The sequence below is a fragment of the Fukomys damarensis genome, unplaced genomic scaffold (assembly GCF_012274545.1).
Source record: "Fukomys damarensis isolate Sample0158 unplaced genomic scaffold, DMR_v1.0_HiC HiC_scaffold_20, whole genome shotgun sequence".
Taxonomy (NCBI): Eukaryota; Metazoa; Chordata; class Mammalia; order Rodentia; family Bathyergidae; genus Fukomys; species Fukomys damarensis.
Window position 1 is genome coordinate 31,037,305 of NW_022900932.1, and position 21,618 is coordinate 31,058,922.

The 21,618-nt window shown below is 35.2% G+C and overlaps 1 long non-coding RNA gene across 1 annotated transcript in view; it reads left to right on the forward strand.

Annotated features, from left to right (window-relative positions):
• The first annotated feature begins 8,715 nt into the window (after window positions 1-8,715).
• LOC104867212 overlaps window positions 8,716-21,618 on the forward strand; it is a 196,278-nt gene continuing 183,375 nt past the window's right edge. The window contains exon 1 of the long non-coding RNA XR_781703.1: window positions 8,716-8,766. This is a non-coding gene — a long non-coding RNA (uncharacterized LOC104867212). The remainder of the gene's footprint in view (window positions 8,767-21,618) is intronic.

Consider the following 21,618-nt stretch of genomic DNA (forward strand, 5'->3'; position numbering starts at 1 on the left):
GTATGCTTATTAATATATATTTGGATTATTAGGGAAATGTAAAGAAAATAAACAAAAATATAAATATGGTGAAAAGGTTCACTGTGGCTGAGGTCAAAGAAAATTTAATGTGATTGCTGTTGTGTAACAATAATATTCGTCATGCTCAGTGTAATTTTGAACCTGAAGTTGAAAAGATAACCATATTTAAATACTCTGCATTTCTTACTGACTGTATAACTGATGTATCCTTGAAGACTTACAGTACACTGAAATACACTTTAAAGGTGTGGCAAATATCAATTGAAATCTTGAGTTTATATGTTTTTTGTTTTGTTTTGTTTTGTTTTTGTCTTTTGAGACAAGGTCTCACTATGTAGTGGAGACTGACCTGGAACTCACTATGTAGCCCAGGCTGGTCTCGAATTCACAGCGATCCTCCTGCCTTAGCCTTCTGAGTGCTGGGATTAGACATGTGCCACCATGCCCGGTTTTGATTTTATATGTTGAAATAAGGTAACAGCAAGTCTAATACAAATCAGAGGAGCCAAACTTTCTATTTTATATCAGTCGTTTTAGAAAGGCTATATTGCTGAATTTCTCTTTTTTACTTATAGTCACAAATAGCTATTTGGAAACATAAATGAATTAATCAACAATGCTCTTACAGAGAAGCGGAATCTTAGGAGCCTCACAAGAATACAAGCTTAAGAGTAAAGGCCGTGTCACAGGGTTTCTACTTCTGAGAACTAAGAGGTGCATACACATCCCATGCATTTTTATGAAGACAAGTGGTGCAGTCTCTTTATGATACATAGCTAAAAAATTCTTCTAAATATTTTGGGAGAGCTCTTTGACAGAGTAAACTCTTTGGATGTTTACATCCGTAGCCTATTTTCTCTGTTTATTTTCTGTTCTAATCAAAATATATAAGTTGCTGGACTGAAGCACTTAATAGAAAGGCATCATGAGATCCATTGTATAATGGCATTTTTTCTCTCCTTTACATCATTCAGAAAGGTTCTAGATGATGTCTAAACATCTTTGTTCTTTAATTCATGGTCTCTTTATCATCGATACATTTGATTGCATAATTTTGCCAAAACTTTTACTACTCACTGAATATTTCTCATAAAATTGATGTGTTTACTTTTCAAGACTAAAATACATCACAAGAATTATTTAACACAGCAGTTACTGAATGTAGGAAGCCACACACACTTTTAGATGCCTCTTCTTCACTAGAGTTCACAGATGCACAACCTCACTTGGTGTTTTGAGTTAAAATTCCAAATAAACTACCTTGTCTGATACATGTAAAATTAGAAGCCAAGTTAAATAACTTGTTTCAGTTGCACTTCAAAGAAGTCTCAGCCTTGCAGACATAACCCTGCTAATCTGATTTAAACATCAACACCTTTTGTAATAGTAGGTAGTCTCCAAAAAGCCAAATGTCATTTGTTTTGTTCTCCAATCATAGCATTTCCCCCGTGCCTCACATGACCTTGTATTGGCTTTCATAAGGTTTTTATCAAGCTTTTGTTAGCATTTTTTCTGTTCCTTAGAATCATTAATTTTGGCTTCATCAATTCAATTTTTGCACCAGTTTGGTTTCTACTCCACCATTATTTAATCTTTCTTAGGGAAAATGTGGGTATGTAGGTAGTTATCCAATAATGCATAATGATGTATTTAAGTATTATATATTAAGTGTATAGACATATCTTTGGATAAATAAAAGAATTATTATTTAACAAAATTGTATCCTTGGTATTAGTTTAAAAGTCGTAGATCAGGTCTATTTTTCACATGGATTCTGAAATTGGGTTTAAACACATAGTATCACAGATTCACAGGGCCCGTCTCTTCTAAGAGACAAACTAGTGCTTGATCTTCTTTTTAAAAATTTATTTAAAAAGATTAGCTTTTGTCTGTGAAGTTTTAAAGATTGCAAAAGTTCTTTAGGTTTTCGAGTAAATCGTGATCACCCAGTGTGTTCAATATAGCAAGTTGAACAGAAGAGACAAAAGTAATATCACATCTTCCTGATTGTTTTTTTTCTTTTTATCCTTTAAAAGAAATCATATATGCTTGTGAGGAATCATACATTAGCAACTCCGTGAGAATGAATTTAATGCTTGCTTATCACTGTTGCATTAATAAAATTATGGGTCTGGAACAGAAAGGCCTGAATAGCCAAATAGCTTGAATCTGCTCCTGGAATTTTTCAAGCCAGAATTTTAACCTATTTAATTTATATTTGACTTCAAATAATTTCTGAATAATGGGAATATAGATAAAATTCCACAAATTATCAGTTTGTATATTGAAAAGATTTCTAAGAAGCTCTTGATGAAAATGTCTCATCATATAATTAAAATTTCTTATCTTTCAGCAAGTGAGAACAACAGCTGCATAAATACAAGAAGCTTGGGGTCTTTTATCAAACAATCATTGTTTAAAATGCTGTGCATGTTAAATATAAAGAAATACACCAGTTGGACACTCTGAAGTAAAAACATGCACAGCATGGATTTTATTTCCACTGAAGATTCTAATCTGTGTAGAACTGAGAGGCAGTGAGTATTTGGAGACAGTTAGGCTTGTCCTTGAATATGTTCTTCTAGTTGAGTTGTTTATATTTGCTCCAGTGCTAAACAGATATCTTAAGGAGTATAGAACTAGAGGCTTACACATTTTCAAATCAGCCAATGAGGAAAAAAAATGAGTTTACTCTGGGTTTAGGAAGCTGGACTTGTTAAGCAAATGGCCACACAAACTTATAAGCTAGATGAAACCATTTGTATCGGTTCAGGCTAAATTAATTTAATTATAGAGGGTTATGACTGGAGGGATCAAGAAAAGAGAAAAATTCAGGTATTATGCATGGATTGTATCACACAGCTGCTGCAGTGTGTGTATAACACCCAGTATCTCATTTAATTCTCATACTAGTGCCAAGTGATAGGTACTATTGATATTTTCATTTTTCAGCAGAGAAGCAAACATTTTGAAGGGAAAAATAAATTTTCCAAGATAATGAGTGAAACCAGATGTTAGATTCAAATTGGACTACATAACATTTTCTGTTATACAACTCTTAACTGAGGCTTGGAGACCAAAACTAAAAAGGTAATTGGGCTCAGAGAAGAGCCAGTGTTATGGCTCTTGCCCTCCAAGGCAGAACCCCTCTAAAAGGATCCTACATATACTCAGTCATCTCAGCAGGGACATGCAGGGAGATTGTTGGACTGCAGAAGATTAGAGTCAGCCAGTGTCATTGTGCTAGAAGGATGTCACTGAAGAGAAGAAAAGTCCCTCATACTTCCAAGGGATGCCATATGGTTAAACAAAGAAATTGATCCATCCTGGGAGATGACACAGCTGGCAGAAGGAAAAACTAAAAGAGCTAAGAGACTCCTCCCATGACCCTAAAAGTAACCCCTGAAGAGCCTTAACTGACCTTGTCATATATATGTATGTATATATGTATACATACAGAGATATTAATTTTAATTAATACAGGCCATACTTTGACTTGGTCTTAAACTCTCATCAGGAATATATAGAGAGAGGGAGAGAAGGGGAGAAAGGGAGAGGGAGAGAGAGGGAGGGAGAGAGAGAGCGGGTGGAGGGAGAGGGAGAGGGAGAGAGAATATTTTACAGAAAAAACTTGACGATATAAAAAGTATCTCCAAACACTGTACCAATCCTGCTGGTAGTTTCTAGCTGAACCTATAATTCATAACCTTTAAAGAAAATTTTTTTTTGTACTGGGGATCAAATTCAGATCCTTGTGCTTTTGAGGCAGACAACTACCAATCCTGCTGGTAGTTTCTAGCTGAACCTATAATTCATAACCTTTAAAGAAAATTTTTTTTGTACTGGGGATCAAATTCAGATCCTTGTGCTTTTGAGGCAGACAATAGAAATAGCTAAATCCCCGGGCTCTATAGTCATAAAAAGTTTTAATTTCCAGGCTTACTAGCTGTTCCAAAACTGTGTCTTTCACCCTGTCTTACTATATTTCCATTGTGTTATTCTAATATATGTTCAGGTAGCCCTCAGTTAAAGATTTAGCTTTTTGAAGAAGTGTGCCTTTAGAGTAAAAATGACAACATAAATATTCTAGTTAGTAAGGTTTTTTTACCTTTATGGTATAAACTAACTTTAAATGTTTATACTATGTGGATCTAGTCACTGTAATAAGTCTTCAGATCTATGGAATAGAGGCAAGATACAGGTTCTGAATTATAAGGTAAATTTTTTTATGGCCCAATGGTCAAGACAACATAGACTTCTTTATTTAATCATTTGTCATTGTTATAATTAAAATAGGACATTAGATTTCTTATTGACAAACCAAGAAAGAGTCTGTGCATCTTTACTCTCTTCCTGTTGTACTTGGGTAAACATCTCAAAATAAATAGAGGGTAATATTAAATATAAAATGTTTATACCAAATGCTATCTAATTTTATCTGAATCCTACAACTTTCACTATTCAACAAGATTCTACTTTTAATTTTTCGCCCTTGTTTGTTTAACATGGCTATAAAATCAAGCTTATGACCAGTGACCTGTGTAGAAAAGAATTACTGGGTTGTCAATGATGATCATTCAGCCAGGCATAGTGGTGCATGCCTGTAATCCTATGTAATCCTAGCACTCCGAAGGCTGAGGCAGGAGGATTGCCATGAGTTTGAGCCCAGCCTGGATAATATAGTGAGTTCAAGGCCAGTTGGAACTACATAGTTAGACCCTGTCAAAAATAAAAGATGGTCATTCATCAAACAATAAAACCCATCTTCCTTTGTATCCTTTAAATCAATCAGGGTGAGACTTTTGATCCCTAGCTAGCTAGACAAGCTCAGCATCCCTTCCTCAGCCTGCAGCAATTATAAAAAGATGGACTTTAGGACCTTCTGCATCTCTTAAAAATAAAGGTTTCAGGGCAGGAAGTGAGGTAGGATAGAAGAAAAAAAGATAGAAGAAGGGAAACAAAAGTGACTGGGATTTTAAAATGGTACTTTTAAGAAAAACTGTAGCTTTATGGCACAAAAATTACTTAAGCCTTTTCCCCTTCAGGAAACTCACTTTAAAAAGTTCCTAAGGGTCTTAAAGAACAAATAAGCCTGTAAGTTGCGCTTTTGTTTTTCACCTGTAAATTACACTTCCTCCCATAGACCTCCACCTTCAAAAAGCAGTGATATCGTATTAGTGGGCAACATATCTCACTGGCAGATGTGAAAATGGTTTGCATTCTGACACAGCCTGACAGGTGGATGACCTGACAGCAGAATACATATCTCGGATCATCCATTTTAGACATCCACAAGGCTCATAAATATACCCAGCTCCGGATCATAATGTACCTCTCCCGCTTGAAAGATCATACTGTATTTCTTTGCGTGCATACTTTACAAACTTCTGTGTAATACATCCATGTATGTCTTGTATTTCTTTGCGTGCATACTTTACAAACTTCTGTGTAATACATCCATGTATGTCCCTTATTGATATGTCCTGAAAAAAATGTTTTTCTTCAGTATGAATCGGCAAACCTGAAACTTAATTCCATGGGTAGGATGGGGTTTAGGAACCTCTTTAGGACCCTGTCCAGTGTCAAAACTAGATGCTGAATTCAAATTGGACAGCACAGCATTTTCTGCTATGTATCTTTGATACACATTGATTCATTTGGGGGAAGAACGTTTAAGAGCTTAAGTGAATTCCTTAATATCTCTGAGCTCACTGATGGTAGAGCTGGGGGTTGTATCCTAGTCTCTAATGAGTCTAGTCAGAGGAAATAAAAGCAGAGGTCTACTGAGCATTGTTTCTTTTAGATGGTCACATAGAATTAAAATATATCAGAGTAGGGAGATTCTTTTAGATGGTCACATAGAATTAAAATATATCAGAGTAGGGAGAGAGAGTTGACTCCAGTTTTTGGAGTTGGGTAGGTTGCCAGATCCTCAATGATCAACTTCTTCGATGAAAATACTTATAAAATATCCTTAGGCTAAAGACTCAAAAGCTCAGGGGATGGACTGTAATGCATCTATGTACCTCTAGGTGCTTCCCTCTACCCTCTGTCTTCAAGAAAGGTAGTTGATGACAGGTATTGGCTCTAATGTTAGAATTCTCTTGGATCACTTTTTCTTTCATTGGTGTGTGTATGTGTGTGTGTGTGTGTGTGTGTGTGTGTTAGTGTGTGTGACTTCTTTAGTGTCTTCCTTTGTCTTTTCTCCAAAGTAAAATCCTTTTGATAAAAATACCAGTTAACATAGCTTTCTGGTTAATGAATGCTCGCATTTTATTCATAAAGCTTTTGGTCCTCATGGTGACCCGTTTAGCCCAATTATTTTGAAAAGAGTAAGTAGAACCCTACTGTCTACATGCCCACAACCTCCTGTGACCAAAGTAAGATTTGAACTCAGGCTTCAAGTGAAAAGACCAAAACCAAAGCAAAACATAACAACAACAACAAAAAACAAGAAAACAGCAACAAAAACCGCAGTGTCCTTGCCACACTCTGGGGAGAATGATCTTTTGTCTGGGGTGATCATTTATGCCTGTTGCCTATGTGGAATTATCATTAATACCTTCTTTCGCTTATACAGTAGCACACTATGTATGATAAAGTTTAGGGATACAAATGAGAAGAGCTGTCAGTTTTCCTCCTCTGGGGTTACCAAATGTGTAAGCCTTGACCTCTAGTTTGGGGAACATTTTTCTTTTTATAAAGATCTCAGTCATTGGGAAGGGGAGGAGGGGGTGAAGGGAGGGCAGGGACAAGGGGAAAAAATGAAAACCAAAACCTGTCATGTAGATGTACAAGATCCCAACAAGGAATGTAACTATTGTATCCCTAAAATGTACCAATAAACTCAATTAAAACTGAAAAAAAATCTGTCATTAGTAAATAGGTCTTCTTGCTTTTCTGAAAATTTATGAATATTCTCATGACTTCTCCAATTAAAAATGAAAACCAAGAATATTTTGAGTTTGTGCAGAGTCAGATGGACCCACTTCATACTCTTTTGATATGAGCATACTTGTACTACTTATGTGAGTCAGAATCCTAGCTGTTCAAGTTAGATGCCCTGCTTTAAAGCCTGCTTAAACCAGCAATTTTATTTTGTTTTGTTTGTGATACGGTCTCAGTATGCAGCTCAAATTGGCCTCAAACTTGCTGTGTAACTCCTGCCTCAGCCTCCCAGAGGCTGGATTACAGGCATATACCACATGCCTCTTCCAACAATAAAATTTAATTATTTAGCTACAAGTAAAAAAAAAAACAAAAAACCTGAGCTTGTTTCAACCCAACTGGCACGAGAGCCTTTGTCTCCCTCTGTCTGTTTTTCTTAACGTAGATTTCTCTCTTGGTCTCTGTCTTTATTTCCTCATGAATTGCCTCTGCATCTCCCTGTATGACTTTTATTTCTTAGGACCTTAATTATTGGCATACGCACTGTATTTTATAGTTGGTACATTTGGGCCTGATTTCCACTGGATTGATTTGTGTTAAAAGTGTTTATTTCTCAGTCAATGACTACAGTCAAAGGTATAGAATGTTCTAATTAACTAGTATGGTACCACAAGCCCATCCCTTAAACTGTATAGTGCATTTGTCACAACCTCAAAAAAAGGTTACTGCAGGGGGAAGATTTTGCTAATAGGAAGGTAAAAATGAAGAGTGGGCAATGGATAGTGGACAAAACACCACCAACAAAACAAAACAAACTCTCATGCTACCGCTTGCTTAATTGAAAATAAATTATGAGGGCCGGGGATTTAGCTCAGTGGTTCTGCCACCTGCTTCACAAGTGCAAGGTTCAGAGTCCAATTCCCAGTACCACACACACACACACACACACACACACACAGAAAAAGAAAATAAACTATGACATGAATGAGAGAGAAAATATGTAATTAAAAGGGGGTTATTTTTATATAACTGACATGAATATATCCCCACCATGACCAGTTCTTCTCTGAAGAGGAAATTGGGAACCTAGTACTTCCTCAAATGTACACGGAACTATTTTAGACCTCTTTGTAAAACTGAGCTTGTGCATGTGGACTGGTTTTCTATTGCTACTGAGACAAATTACCACAAAGTTAGTAGGTTATAACAGCATAAATTATTATATGACAGTTATAGAGATGAGGAACCCAGATGAGTCTTATGGAACTAAAATGTAGTGTCCTCAGGGCTGTGTTCCTCCTGAGGGTCCGGGAGAGTCTGTTTCCTTTCCCTTTCAAATTTCTCTGGGCTGCCTTGGTTCGTGACTGTTGAAGTGCGTCTTTCCAAATTTTGCTTCCATCTTCCCATCTATTCTGACTTTGATGTGACGTAAGAACCCTCGTAAGGACTCACCCCTGTGTTTACATTACATCTATCCACGTTACTTGGGTAATTTAGGATATCCTCTAATCTCAAAATGCTTAATTTAGACATATCCTCAAAACATGTTTTGCCAGGTCAGGTAATAAATATTCATAAGGTTCCAGGATGTGGCCATCTCTGGGATCCATGATTCTGTCAACTTCAACATTATTTTCTGAATTTGCTCAGGCTTGGTTTGCTTGTCTCCTTCACAGTTGTTTCAGCCACCACTGTGGCTCTAAGCATTAGGCCAGCTCTGCCATTTGGCCATATGAAGTGGGTGATGCATGCATAACTCAAGGCTTCTTAAACACTAACAGTTTAACCTGCAGCATTTTAGTTTCCTGGACCTCCTGTGCCTTCCCCGCTGGATCTTTTCACTTTGCTTCATCTTTTGTGAGTAAATGGTGTTTGTGTGTGTGTGTGTGTGTGTGTGTGTGTGTATACAAACTAAAAAATATCTTAAAGTCTAGAATATATACAAAATATTTTGAGAGGAAAATTCCTTTTCCTAGATATAATACTAGATTTTGATGAAACATGTGGCAGCATGAAGGAAAATTCACAGTAAACTCATTGGCTTCTAATGGGTAAATGATATATAACTCACTCATTTATTCATAATAGAAGTGTTTATTGCGTGCTGTAACATGCTAGCCACTGGGTTATTCAATGCATTTTAAAGTGCCACTGTGTACACAGCAGAATTTATCTTTATCTCTGCTGAAATAACTATCTAAAGAAAACGAATGACTATAGTGCCGCTCTTTCTAAACAGAGATTTACCCCCATGCATATGCTCACAGATTCAAAATGTTAAGAGTGAGGCTTGAGGTACATGTATTTTAAAAGGCTCAGGTGATTTTTGACACATACATACAAACTTGCCTGATATAGGATATTTTATTTTAAAGTACTCACTTAGGAGCCTCCAATGTTCTCTGGTCCTTCTAATCCCATATCTCATCACAGTAAGCATTTGAGTAAAAACAAAGAGTTACCGGAGTAGCAATGCGACGAAAGTTTAAGACGAATTTAGTTGTTTGAGTCCCCAGGGTCATGGAAGAGTTCTATAGCGTTCGTAGTTTAAACGGTTCTTGGTTTAGTCAGGTCAAAATGCTCAAAGAGGTACAATGAAGAGTTAATATTTATTTCTACAGAGCTAAGTACTAAAATTCCTAAGTACTAAAATTTAAATGAAGTACAGGTTTACCTGGTAGCTTCCCCAAAGTTAAGTTTCAACAAAGTTCAGCACAGTTAGGCTTCACTGATCTGTGAAATCATGTCTCTGAGGACTTGGAGAATTCACAGGAAAATACTGTCTTAATTATAAATACACAACAACAACAAATTTAATAGTCAAATTATTTAGCCATTATAAAATCATCTCACAGTCTTTTTGTTATAGTTTTGATTGTCACCAAAATATTCCCTAGATATTATTGCATTATCATTGTTTGTTTATGATGCTGGGATTATGATGTACTTTAATTATTGCACAATATCAATTGCAATGTTTTGTTTTCCTTCTCACTCTCTTCTTCCCGTTCTTCTCCTCTCTCTTCTTCTCCATAATTTTATTCTGCTCTCTTTAATAAGCATAAAGGAATTAGAATTATATTTAACTAACAGTTAAGTAAAACAGCAGATAGAACAACTGTTTCATATTTTTTCACCAAGGTATTTGGAAACAAAAATGTGACTTGCATCATTTTTTGCATACTCTTAACATTTTGCATTTGAAAGTTTCTCAACACAGGACCTGATTAAAAATACACATTAAAGAAAACTTGCTAGCTATATTCTTATTTTGCTTTTGTAAAAAGTCTTTACTAACCATAGCTCTTTCTGCAACTGATGCCATTTTAATACCAAAGAAACAACATTAATATCACATTATGTGAAATGAGTTCACAAAAGCAGGTCCTTGTGAGGACAATCAGAAGACAGAACAATTTTGTGCACAGCAGCTGAAGATAGACCATCTTGAGAATGTAGAAGATCCTCATTCTGTGTCCTACTGGCTTTGTTAAGTTGAGCAAACTACTTAAGTTTTCTAAAAAGAAAATAAGAGTTGCACATATGGCTGTTGAGAGGATTAAATGGGTTAATATTTGTAAATACTTGGAATAGTGTTGGTAAGTAATATATACAATATATTTGGTAGTCATTGTTATTATATTACTATCGTTAGGTTGTTGGCAAAACTCTTATCTTATTTCAATTTGCACAGACACTTATAAAAACACGAACAAGGAAGTTATCAACTTTAAGATACAGATAATGGAGCTGCTTCATAAATGCAAGGACCAGCTGCAAAAACCCTATACCAAAGTAAGCATTTGCCCCAGGTTTACCTAAAATGACACTGTGTTTCTTTTACAAAAATAAAATTCAAAATAAATTTAAAACACTCTAGAAGTGTTGAAATCTTATTTTGAAGTTTAGCTTGTTTCTTCCATCTGCATTTGTAAGAAGTTTAAAAAGAAATTACAAACTGAATTTCTCAAGAAGCCTAAAAATGGTATGATTGTTTATGATCAGACACAAATATATTGACAGCAAATGAGATATTTTCCTGTGCAATTAGAGAATTAGTTGAAATGAGATCACATCTGGGAACAAGGTGAAATTCTAAGTGTTGGGGAACTCGATTATGCCACTGAAACTTGATTGGATTTTTCACTCTAGAGACTTGATGTAAAAAGTTGAAAAAAAAAATTCTAAAGAGCCAGTGCATTAAGTCAAACTATAATAGGCAATGCAAATTCAAGGGGATTTTTCTTCTGTTTCTTTTCCTTTTCATTTTCTGTCATTTCACTTTGTAGCTCAGGCTGTTCTTGACTTACTAAGCAGCCTAAGCTGTGCTCAAATTCACAGTGATCCTCCTGTTTTAGCCTCCCAAGAGCTGGAATTACAGGTATGTGCTACTGCACCCAGCCTCATTTTTAAAGAGGAAAGAGTAGACTTTCTTCAAAGCAATTCATTTTTAATGGTTTAAAAGTTGTTTTTAAATTTCTATTAGTACATATTTACAGTGCATAATGATTATATTCATTGTGGGCAGTTGGTACATATACATAATACATTTTTATTCTTTTTACTTCTGTTTTCTTCTCTTTTCTCCCCATCTTTAGATACTCTTCCCATTTGCAAAAGATCTTGAAATAAAAAATATTTTAAAAATAATAATAATATGTTGGATCATGTTTCTATGAGCTTGAAAATAGTTGTGACTACATTTTGTAGAGGCCTAGGCATTACGTGACTCTTTTTTTCTGTCTTGCTTTTTTTTATGTTGTCTAGTAATTAGTTAGACTAAATAAGTTTGAGTGGGGATGGTTGTACTTAAATAAGTAGTACTGGATGTATAATTGGCAAAAGAACATAGTAGTTGCCTTTTAAAGTCCAGATCTGCGAAACACTTCATATTCTGATGTAAAGGTGTGTATGTCTGTGAATGTGTTTCTGCATAGTCACTGATATACAGAAAGAGTGAAATTTTTACTTTGGACGTGTTGTCCAGTCGCCTGATCATGACTCTTGCTTTAGAAGAAGGAATTGACTTTTGTGGCACCCAGCACGTGACATAGAAGAGTCATTAGCATCCATTACATTCAGACAAGTCTGTCAGGAAGTTATTCTATGAATTCTGCTTACCTGTTTTTGACATAAGGGGACACCATATACTTTCTTGTCCACATATAATAGGCAGTAAAACCTTATGAAAATTCTTAAAGAAGTTCTTGGGATTTTTAAAGAACATATGAAAAAAAAACCTTATAAAAGTAACATTGCCTACACTCTATAGTGATAACTGCGTATTGTTTAGAACACAGATTTATGTGGACTGACCCATCATGGGTATGTAATAGACTTTGTCTTCCGACTGTGGTTCTCTCTAGTTGGAATTAATGACAGATAACATTCAGCAAGTTGAGGGAATCGTCCTAGCCTAAACTGGATTCACTTTCTGTCTCTTTGTTCCCATTTACTTAACATAAGGATATTTACTACAGCAGCTTTTTCTTTTAGCACAGAAATATTTTGATTATTAAATATTTTCAAGAATTTATAAGAAAGTTTTTGCTACATTCCAATGTCAGTTTCAAAATGCTAGATGCCCACTCTTTGGCTGGCCTCAGCGATACCAGAACACAATGCTTCAGCTCTTTGTATATCAATCTTCTTGGCCAGCTGGGTTTTCTCTGACATAATCATCATCTTGTTTTACAATGCTGATGATAATCCTGCTTAAAAATCTTCTTGGGTCACAATAAGTCACTTTATATTTGAAGTTATTATTAAAAGTCACCACCGTACTTCCTCTGTCGTTATTATTAAATGTTTGTCCATGTCTAATAATTCTGATTATATCTGAAATATTTTATATTCAACATTATACTGGGGCCAAGATCTGAAATATAGACTATAAGGAGAATGAGGTGTTTCTTTAATTGAAAACTACGATCTATACCTATACTTATCTATACTTAATTTTACTTGTCAGTGCTGAGATTTGGCTGTATAGGTATAGCTAAGAACTTTCATAACTGCATTCACATTGGGATACATAAAGAAAAGTTATAAAGTACATTAGTTTTCAGTCTTCTCTTTTAAAATGCCAGATACTGAGTGGTTGAAATAATAGAAATTTATTTTTTCATAGCTCTGGAGGTTGGAAGTTTGAGGTCAAGGCATAAGCAGGTCAATTTCTCCTGAGGCCGCTCTTCTTAGGCCATAGTTGCCTTCTAGTCCCTGTCTTTAGAGTAATGTTTCTCAGTGCAGTCTATGTCCGTATTTCCTTTTCTTACATGAACGTCAGTCATATTAGACTAGAGTCCACCCTAGTGACTGCATTTTTGCTTGACTACCTGTTTTAAAAATCTAGTTTATAATGTAATCACATTCTAAAAGCTTAGGGGTTAAGAATTAACATGAGTTTGTAGGAAAACAATTTTATGGGGAACACAGCACATAATATTAAGATAGAATATTGACTGGGGAAACAGAAGAATCTGATTGGAAGTTTATAAATTCACTAAATATTAGATCTTAAAATTTTCATTTTGTGTGTACACACTACACTGTTAGTTTTCGATAGGTCTTCTAAGACTAGAGACCATTTCTATTGATCAGAAGACTTTAAGTTCATTGTTTAGTAACTTTTCCGTTGCAGTTTAGCTATGTCTCTGCACTTTCAGATAATTTATTACGCTTAAAAACAAAATGAATTCCCATAGTGGTTGCACCAGTCTGCACTCCCACCAACAATGGAGAAGGGTTCCTTTCTCCCCACAACCCCACCAACATTTGTTATTGTGTGATTTCTTGATAGCAGTCATTCTTTGTGGGGTGAGGTGGAATCTCAGTGTTGTTTTCATCTGCATCTCTCCAATGACCAGTGATGTGGAACATTTTTTCAAATATTATCTTGTTGCTTTTACTTCTTTGTCAGAGAAATGTCTGTTCATTTCGGATGCTCATTTTTGAATCGGGTCTTTATATTTGGGGGGGACTGATTGTTTTGAGTTCTTTATATATCCTTGATAATAGTCCTTTGTCTGAGGAACAGCTGGTAAAAGTTTTTTCCCACATTTGTAGATTGTCTCTTAGTTCTGCTGATGGTTTCTTTTGAAGTACAGAAGATTTTTAGTAAGATGAGATCCCAGTTGTTGATTCTATCTGCTAGTTCCCGTGCTACTGAGGATTTGTTCATAAAGTCTTTTCCTATACCAATGTCTTCCAGAGTTCTGCCTAACTTACCTTCCAGCAAGTTTAATGTTTCTGTTTTAATATTTAGATCTTTATATGGAGATACCTCAAAGAGCTTGGACTGGAGGTTCCATTTGACCCAGCCATCCCTGTGCTGGGTATTTTTCCAAGAGATCTAGAAGAATCATATCACAGAGAAGTATGTGCACCCATGTTTATAGCGGCACAGTTTGTAATAGCTAAATCTTGGAAACAGCCCATTTGCCCATCCGTTGGAAACTGGATAAAGAAGATGTGGTTTTTCTATAAAATGGAATATTACTCAGGCATAAAGAACGAGAAAATAGATTCATTCATAGGAAAATGGATACATATTGAAGATATACTCCTAAGTGAAATAAATAAGTCACACATGTGTAAATACCGAATAGTTTCCCTGGTGTGAATAATCTGCAACAATGCATAAGATTCTAATAAGATTACTGACATTTAGAAATGGGAAGAAAGGAGCTAAAGGTGTAGGGAAGGTGGGATGGGTAGGGGAAGAGTAAAAAGGGAAAAGAAAAAAATGTGAGAGAATGAAAAGAAGAAAATAAAGTGTAGATGGGGGGGAGGAGGGGGTGAAGGAGGGCAGGGGTAAGGGGATAAATGAGAATCAAGACCTGTCATGTACAGGCACAAGATCCCAACAATGAATGTAACTGTACTGTATCCCTAAAATGTACCAATAAACTCAAAGCTGAAAAAAAGTAAAACAAACAAACAAAAAACAAAATGAAATGCTAGAATGTTCAATCATACAAAGAGTTCTAATAGCAACAGTTGGATGATAATATAGACTACCATTTAATTTGTTCTTGTGACATCTTTACCTCCAAGGTAAAAAATTCTATTAATGGTATTTCCAAAGTGGTTGTTATTTCTTCTGTATTAGTTATAGCAGACTCTGTCCAGGTTATAACTTTAAGCTATTAAAAAATATGTTGCTCCCAAGGAATTTATTAACATTATAATAGCCCTAAAAAACTTGTATATTATTTTAAATCTGTTGAAATATTTATATATGCTAAGTGAAAGGGAAATTTAAGCAAATTAATTTTTCCTGTTTATGAATGAAGTGTATTTTATTGAATAAAATTTAAATAAATCAAATGGGTAACAAAACCAGAAACTCCCTAATCCCATGGTAAGTGAACTGATTTTCCTGTATCTAGGGCTTCCTTTGACTTGGATAATAAAATGAAGAAGGAGAAAATTAAGAAATTTTAGTTATCCACTGTACTTCATATAGTAGATAAGGTCAAGAAAGGGCAGATCTAGTCTTCTTAGGGACAATATATTCCTTGAAAATTTTCTATGATTTCAAACATCCCAGTTATCCTCCAACTATATAATTTTATTCTAGCTTTTATGGATTATTTTTAATCTTGACAGTTAAAGCTGTGATTCAGAGAGTGATTTTGGTAGTAAATGAACTGAATTACACTTTCATTACCTTAAAACGGCAGAGAACACTTCTAAGAGCAAGAATAAAGGGCTCCGAATTACTGTGTGAAGCCACAGCTCCTCTGTGATGTCACCCAGTCGAACACGTATATGTATGGCAATGAGAATTTTGGAAATTGGCTTTGCTTCCAACCCCTATCTCCCAGAAAAATAAAGGAGAGGATCAAAAGCATTAGTCTTCCTTCCTCCAGTAAGAAGAGATAGTTTTGGAGTTGCCTCTCCAAGGGGAACAAGTATTGGCTTTGATCTTAGGCTGCCACACTCTTAAAGACAACATAGGGAAAGGGAAAACGAGAGTGTTGACCAACACTGCCTTCTGAATAGTATGTCTATACTTTGACCACAGTGATGAAATATGATAAGAAATATGGTTAATGTTTAAATAAAAAAGTAAAAGTAAAAGACACATTACCAGTAATTCTCTGCAAGATACTTCCCTTGATTCATACACATTGATCCTTTTGTTCTTGTCACTTTTTGAATCAGGTGTTTTTGAGGTCCGTTTTTGTGAGCACATTTTTGTTGCTGCCTCCATGTCCTGGATTGATTGAAAACGTTGACCGCAATTTCTGTCAAATAAAAAAGTAATAGTGGGCATCAGTCTCGTTCTTGTCTGCGTTTGGCACCAGGAGACTTTGACTCTTTTGCAGAGTCAAAATGATCATGAAAAGTAAACATTTGGATTCAGGACATTGAGGCAGTTATAATACCACAATAAAGACATTCACAAAAGAGGACTTTCAGAACGGTTTCAGAAAGTGGCAGGAATGATGGGATGAGTACGTTTCAGGTAAGGTGGAATGTTTTTAGGAAGATTAATGGCAGCATGTTTTGGGGTATAATACATTTTTAAACATTTAAACACACTGTATTCTTATCATTTCTTCTATGGAGAGAGGGGAAGAGAAATGGGGAGGGGAAGGGGAGGGAGAGGGAGAGAGACAGAGAGAGAACTAACAGCTGTCATCTAAGAGGTTGTTGACCCTGATACTAATTTTATTACACCTTAATAACACTTAGCACCACCTATAAATATTGCAAAGTCTAAAGTCTGCCTGAAAATTTCATGCCAATCCCTAAATTTCTTTCATTTGTATATGGAAAACAGAAAAACGAGGTCTTCACCTGTTCCATCCTCCCTAGCCTCTTTATAGTAGTACATAATTGATTCCAATGTCTTATGCATATTTTTAAAATAGAGGATTATGATGAAGTGACTGGGAAGAAAACAACAAAGGAGAGTTATTTTTTTTCCAGCTTTAATTGAGTTTATTGGTACATTTTAGGGATACAGTACAGTTACATTCATTGTTGGGATCTTGTACCTCTACATGACAGGTCTTTGTTCTCATTTTTTCCCTTTGTCCCTGCCCTCCCTTCACCCCCTCCTCCCCATCTACAAACACTTTATTTGCATCTTTTCATAATCTCACATTTTTCTGGTGTGAATAAACTGTAATAATACATAAGATCCTAATAAGATTACTGACATTATAAAATGGGAAGAAAGGGGCTAAAGGTGTAGGGAAGGTGGGATAGGTAGGGGAAGGGTAATAAGGGAAAAGAGAGTTCTTATTTTGTCTTGATATGTCAAGCATCAAATAGGGGAGTAAGTTTGGACGCTTTAGGCCTTTAATTATACTCCTTGTTGAATTTTATTGTTAGACCTCAACTTGGGTATTAAATTTATACCTTTATAACAAATACTGTTAATTTATTTTACAAACTCAGTGATCAAATTTGTAAGAAATTTGGAAAGATAATTTATTCTTAAAGTATTGCAGGACATAGTAAGCTTTTGCATCATATCCTTTAAATGTCTTAATGACATTTACAGCTCAACTTTAGACAGAAGCCACGAGCTCCCAGGAATGCCCTGGTGTCACAGACTTCACAGAACAGACTGTTTTCTTTGTCCTCCATCTACACAGCTGGTGGCATCATCCATCCCTCCAGAAATGTGGGACTCAATCACTCCTTGACCCATTTCTCCAAGGTTTTTCTCCTTTTGTAAGTGTGTGAGGATTCTGCATCTCTTTATCCCATGGTCACCATCTCTTTTTAGCTCTTTTATCTCTCATCTTGATGTTAGAACCATGTTTTGGCTGGATTTACTGTTGTCCCCTGCCCACAACTTTAGCCAAGTGAGTTTTTCTAATAAAATACAAATGTAATCTTGCTTGAAAATATTTTATGTCTTCCTATCTGCTGAGGTTTAAGCCCTAAACCCTAAACATGTTTTATAAATTACTCTTTAGCTGGGGATTTAGCTCAGTGGTTCTGCCACCTGCCTTTCAAGCCAAAGGACAGGAGTTTGATCTGATACTAAGAAAACAGACAGACAGACTTCTCTCCTTAGCTTAAATTAATGAAACCTCTTCTCTCCTTCTCATCAGACTGAAATATCATGCCATGACACTTCATGTTCTAGTCTTTATATATACTTTTCCTACACTTCCTACTTTGTCTTTACTTCTATTTATTCATTAATTATCACTTGTCCAGAGAATTCTCTCTCCATGCAGCTCAAGGTTTTTTGTAATTTCTGTACATATTCGCTCTCTAACTCAACCCAACTTTTTATTTTAATGGTCACTTTTTCTGTTTCACTCTATGAGTAGTATCTCTCTTATTGTTTTATATACAATGTATGGCACATACTTTACATTTAAATATTTGAATTAAGAACCTAGGGATGTTGGAGATTTTTTTTTCATAGTAGTATTCTGCTTATGTTGACCTAACATCATACATAATTATGAATATGTATGTAGTAATACCAGCACCTAAATCATGGCTCTACCTTAGCGATTTTTGCTTTTTCTACTCTGAAACTATAGAAATGATAACTAGATGTAGAATCACTGTCGGCATATAAAAATCCTTTTGTCTAGAGCCCTATTGATCCTCTTTTTACTATTGATTAAAAATATTTAAATAATATTCCATATTTTTATTTAAATTTGATATAGGTTTTTATTTTCCCAAAATACACCATTATACAAATAATGCATTAGCTATATAAAAGTCATTTTCAGTTATGTTCCATTTTACCTCTGACAATGTCTCAAGTTACTATGAAAGCAAGAGCCTTTTTGCTTGTAGATAGTTAAGATTGACTCAAGTAGACATAATTACTGAGCTGCCACTGTTTAGTGATTGGTAGCTGCTTACAATATTGTTTGTTGATATTTTGGTTCTACCCACCCAAGAACAGTTACTGCTGCAAAGTGGGCAAATATCTTTACTGTTTCAGGAAAGAAGCCAAATTGTAAATAGTACTAGGAGAAGGCCATGGATCCAAAAGGCTTTTAATTTAGGGAAGGAGCAGAGTATGTGAAGTCGGGAGATTGATTTGGTGTTGTAGCTCTGTGAATAGTTAGGTATATGGCTTAATTTCCATTTCTGACTTTCCATTTCTGTGGCTTCTGCAAAAGTGTCATCTCATATAAGGATCAGCCCAGGGGTTCCACTTTTAATAATGAGACACTTGCTTCTGTTATTTATGTCATAATTTTGAATATCTGCTTGATAACCAAAACCCCTAGGAGCTTTGTTAAAATGCTAGTCCCAGTTCCCATTTTTAAAGGGACAAATTCTCTCAGTCTGTGTTGAACCTTGGTGTGTGTATTTTAAAAATGTCCCCAGAGACCTACCAGATCTTATGATACAAATCTAGTTCAAACCACAGTGATAAGGTAAAAACTGTAATAGTTGGTTAATGGTATGATTCCGAACCTTGAAGTTATTTAATTCTAAAGTAACTTATGTGAGGTATAGAAAATTTTGAAAATACAATAGTGAAACAAAATCTGAAAATGTTTCATAACACCACTGCCTGGAGCTGAGATATATTCATATTTTTGCATGTATGTTTTAACTTCTTTTGGCAAATATGTATATGTGTTTATATATATGTACATCTAAATTTATAATATAATTTTCCATTTAATTGTGTATGGCTCCTTTTATATTTTTATTCTAATATTTAATTTAAATTCAAATATCAGAAATATTTTCCATGTCATTAAAATTCTTTGCAACTAAAAATTTATTAGTTGGTTTTGTCCTAAGTGAATGAAAAATATAAATAAAAAGCAAAATCTAATCATTCAATGCTTACTTTTTTAGAATAACAAAGAATAAGACTGAAATAAATATTGTAATCTGTAAAGGTTAGTTGCAAGTTTTATCATATCCTCAGTACAGAGTGCTAGCTAAGAATTACTCGCTAAGACTACACTAAATGGAAGCGATCATATGAGATGTAGTTGAAGACTGAGCTTAGATTGACATTGTCATGAAGTTAAGAAAGTTAAAAATTGACTGGCCCCAGGTTGTATAGGTAGTAATTTAAGTTACTAATTGGCGGTGCATGGCTGTAATCCCAGCACTCGGGAAACTGAGGCAGGAGGATCGCTGTGAGTTCAAGACCAGCCTGGGCTACATAGTGAGTTCCAGGTCAGTCTCAACTACATAGTGAGACCCTGTCTCAAAAAAAAAAAAAGTTACTAATTGGGCTTTAAATGTTTTCTATCTCAAAGAAGAACATATTTCTGCTACTGCATCTTCTTGGAAGTTCTCTCCTCAAATACATAATGCATATGTACATAAAATCATGTGTGCATACGCATGCAAACATATACATTGTGTCCAATATGCTAACAATTAAAATGGGGAACAGCCACTAAACTGAAACTTTATGTATATTAATGGTGTCTTATTTTTAATAGATCTATAGGTGAAGCTATTAGATAAGACAATTATGGCATTCAAATGAGGGTAAGTGGGGGGCAACATAGAGCAACCTTCAAATGGTGACTCAAAATCAATTTGTTTAAATAGGTAACTCAGAATCACTAAAACAAAAAAGTTGCTTTAAGTAGAAAACAATCAAGTGGTTTGAAAAAAGGACTACGTGGAGGGAGAAATTAAATTAACAGTTGTTCATGATGGAAGATAGGTTGGGAGATTAAAGATCACCCCTTTCTTTTCTAAGCAGGAGTTTCAGGCTTGCTTTGGGCTGAACACTTGTCTATATCCTTGTGCTGGACTAATGAGGGGGAGAGGAAACTGCCTCCAATGGCCCATACATTTGCCGGTTTATTGAATTATAGCCCTGGCTAAGCGTAATTTATTGAGTACTGAAAATCTCAAGTCTTTAAGATGATGAAGTTTTGGAACCAGAGGGCTTTCATTAGTCTTCAACTCATCTTGTCAGACACCATTGCTGACAATTAAATCATTTGCCACAAGGCAGCTTTGTTATTTCAAATTGAGTTGCCTCCGTGTTCATTTATCAGCTTTCTTCTCTGACAACTTCTTTGGTAGAAAAAAAGGAATGTGATGTCTATTAGGAAGAATTAATTGTGATTTTAATTAATTTTTTTGCCTTATTATATAGTGGGCAAAGAAGCATAATTTGAGGTCTAATATTTGAATAATGAACTTACACATCCAGAGTAACTTTCTCATTTCAAAATCTAAGTAAAAGTCCATAGAATTTATGTGATTTACCTAAAGGCAACCTGATAATTTGTGCTTGACTTGGAATTCAAGTCTCTCTATCCTTAGTGTAGTGCCATAATGTCCTACCATAATGACTTTTATTCAGTGATTCTGCTGAAGGAAGTGTGGTGGGTGTAGCACTAATTTGCAAGATGAAGTAAAATCAAGCCATGAGAGAGTAACGGCTGCCAGTCACATGCTGACCTGGTCTGAATTCAAACAAGTGAAACCAGTGATAAACCCTGATATCTCATTTACAATAACTATCAGAAAGAATTGGAAACAGCTTTTCTATTAGCAGTAGCTCATATTTAGAAATGCACCATCACAGGTGTATTATTTGTATGTTTTAGAAGATTTGTAGCCAGATTATACGATTATACTTCTGTTTCCTTTTAAAATCCTATTGAGCCTAAAATATCTCACTGGAGACACAGCGGTTTTACTCTGCCTTCTTTAAGTCTTTATCTTTCTTTACTAGGCAAGATGCCCAACCCGCAACTCTTGTCACTCATGAGA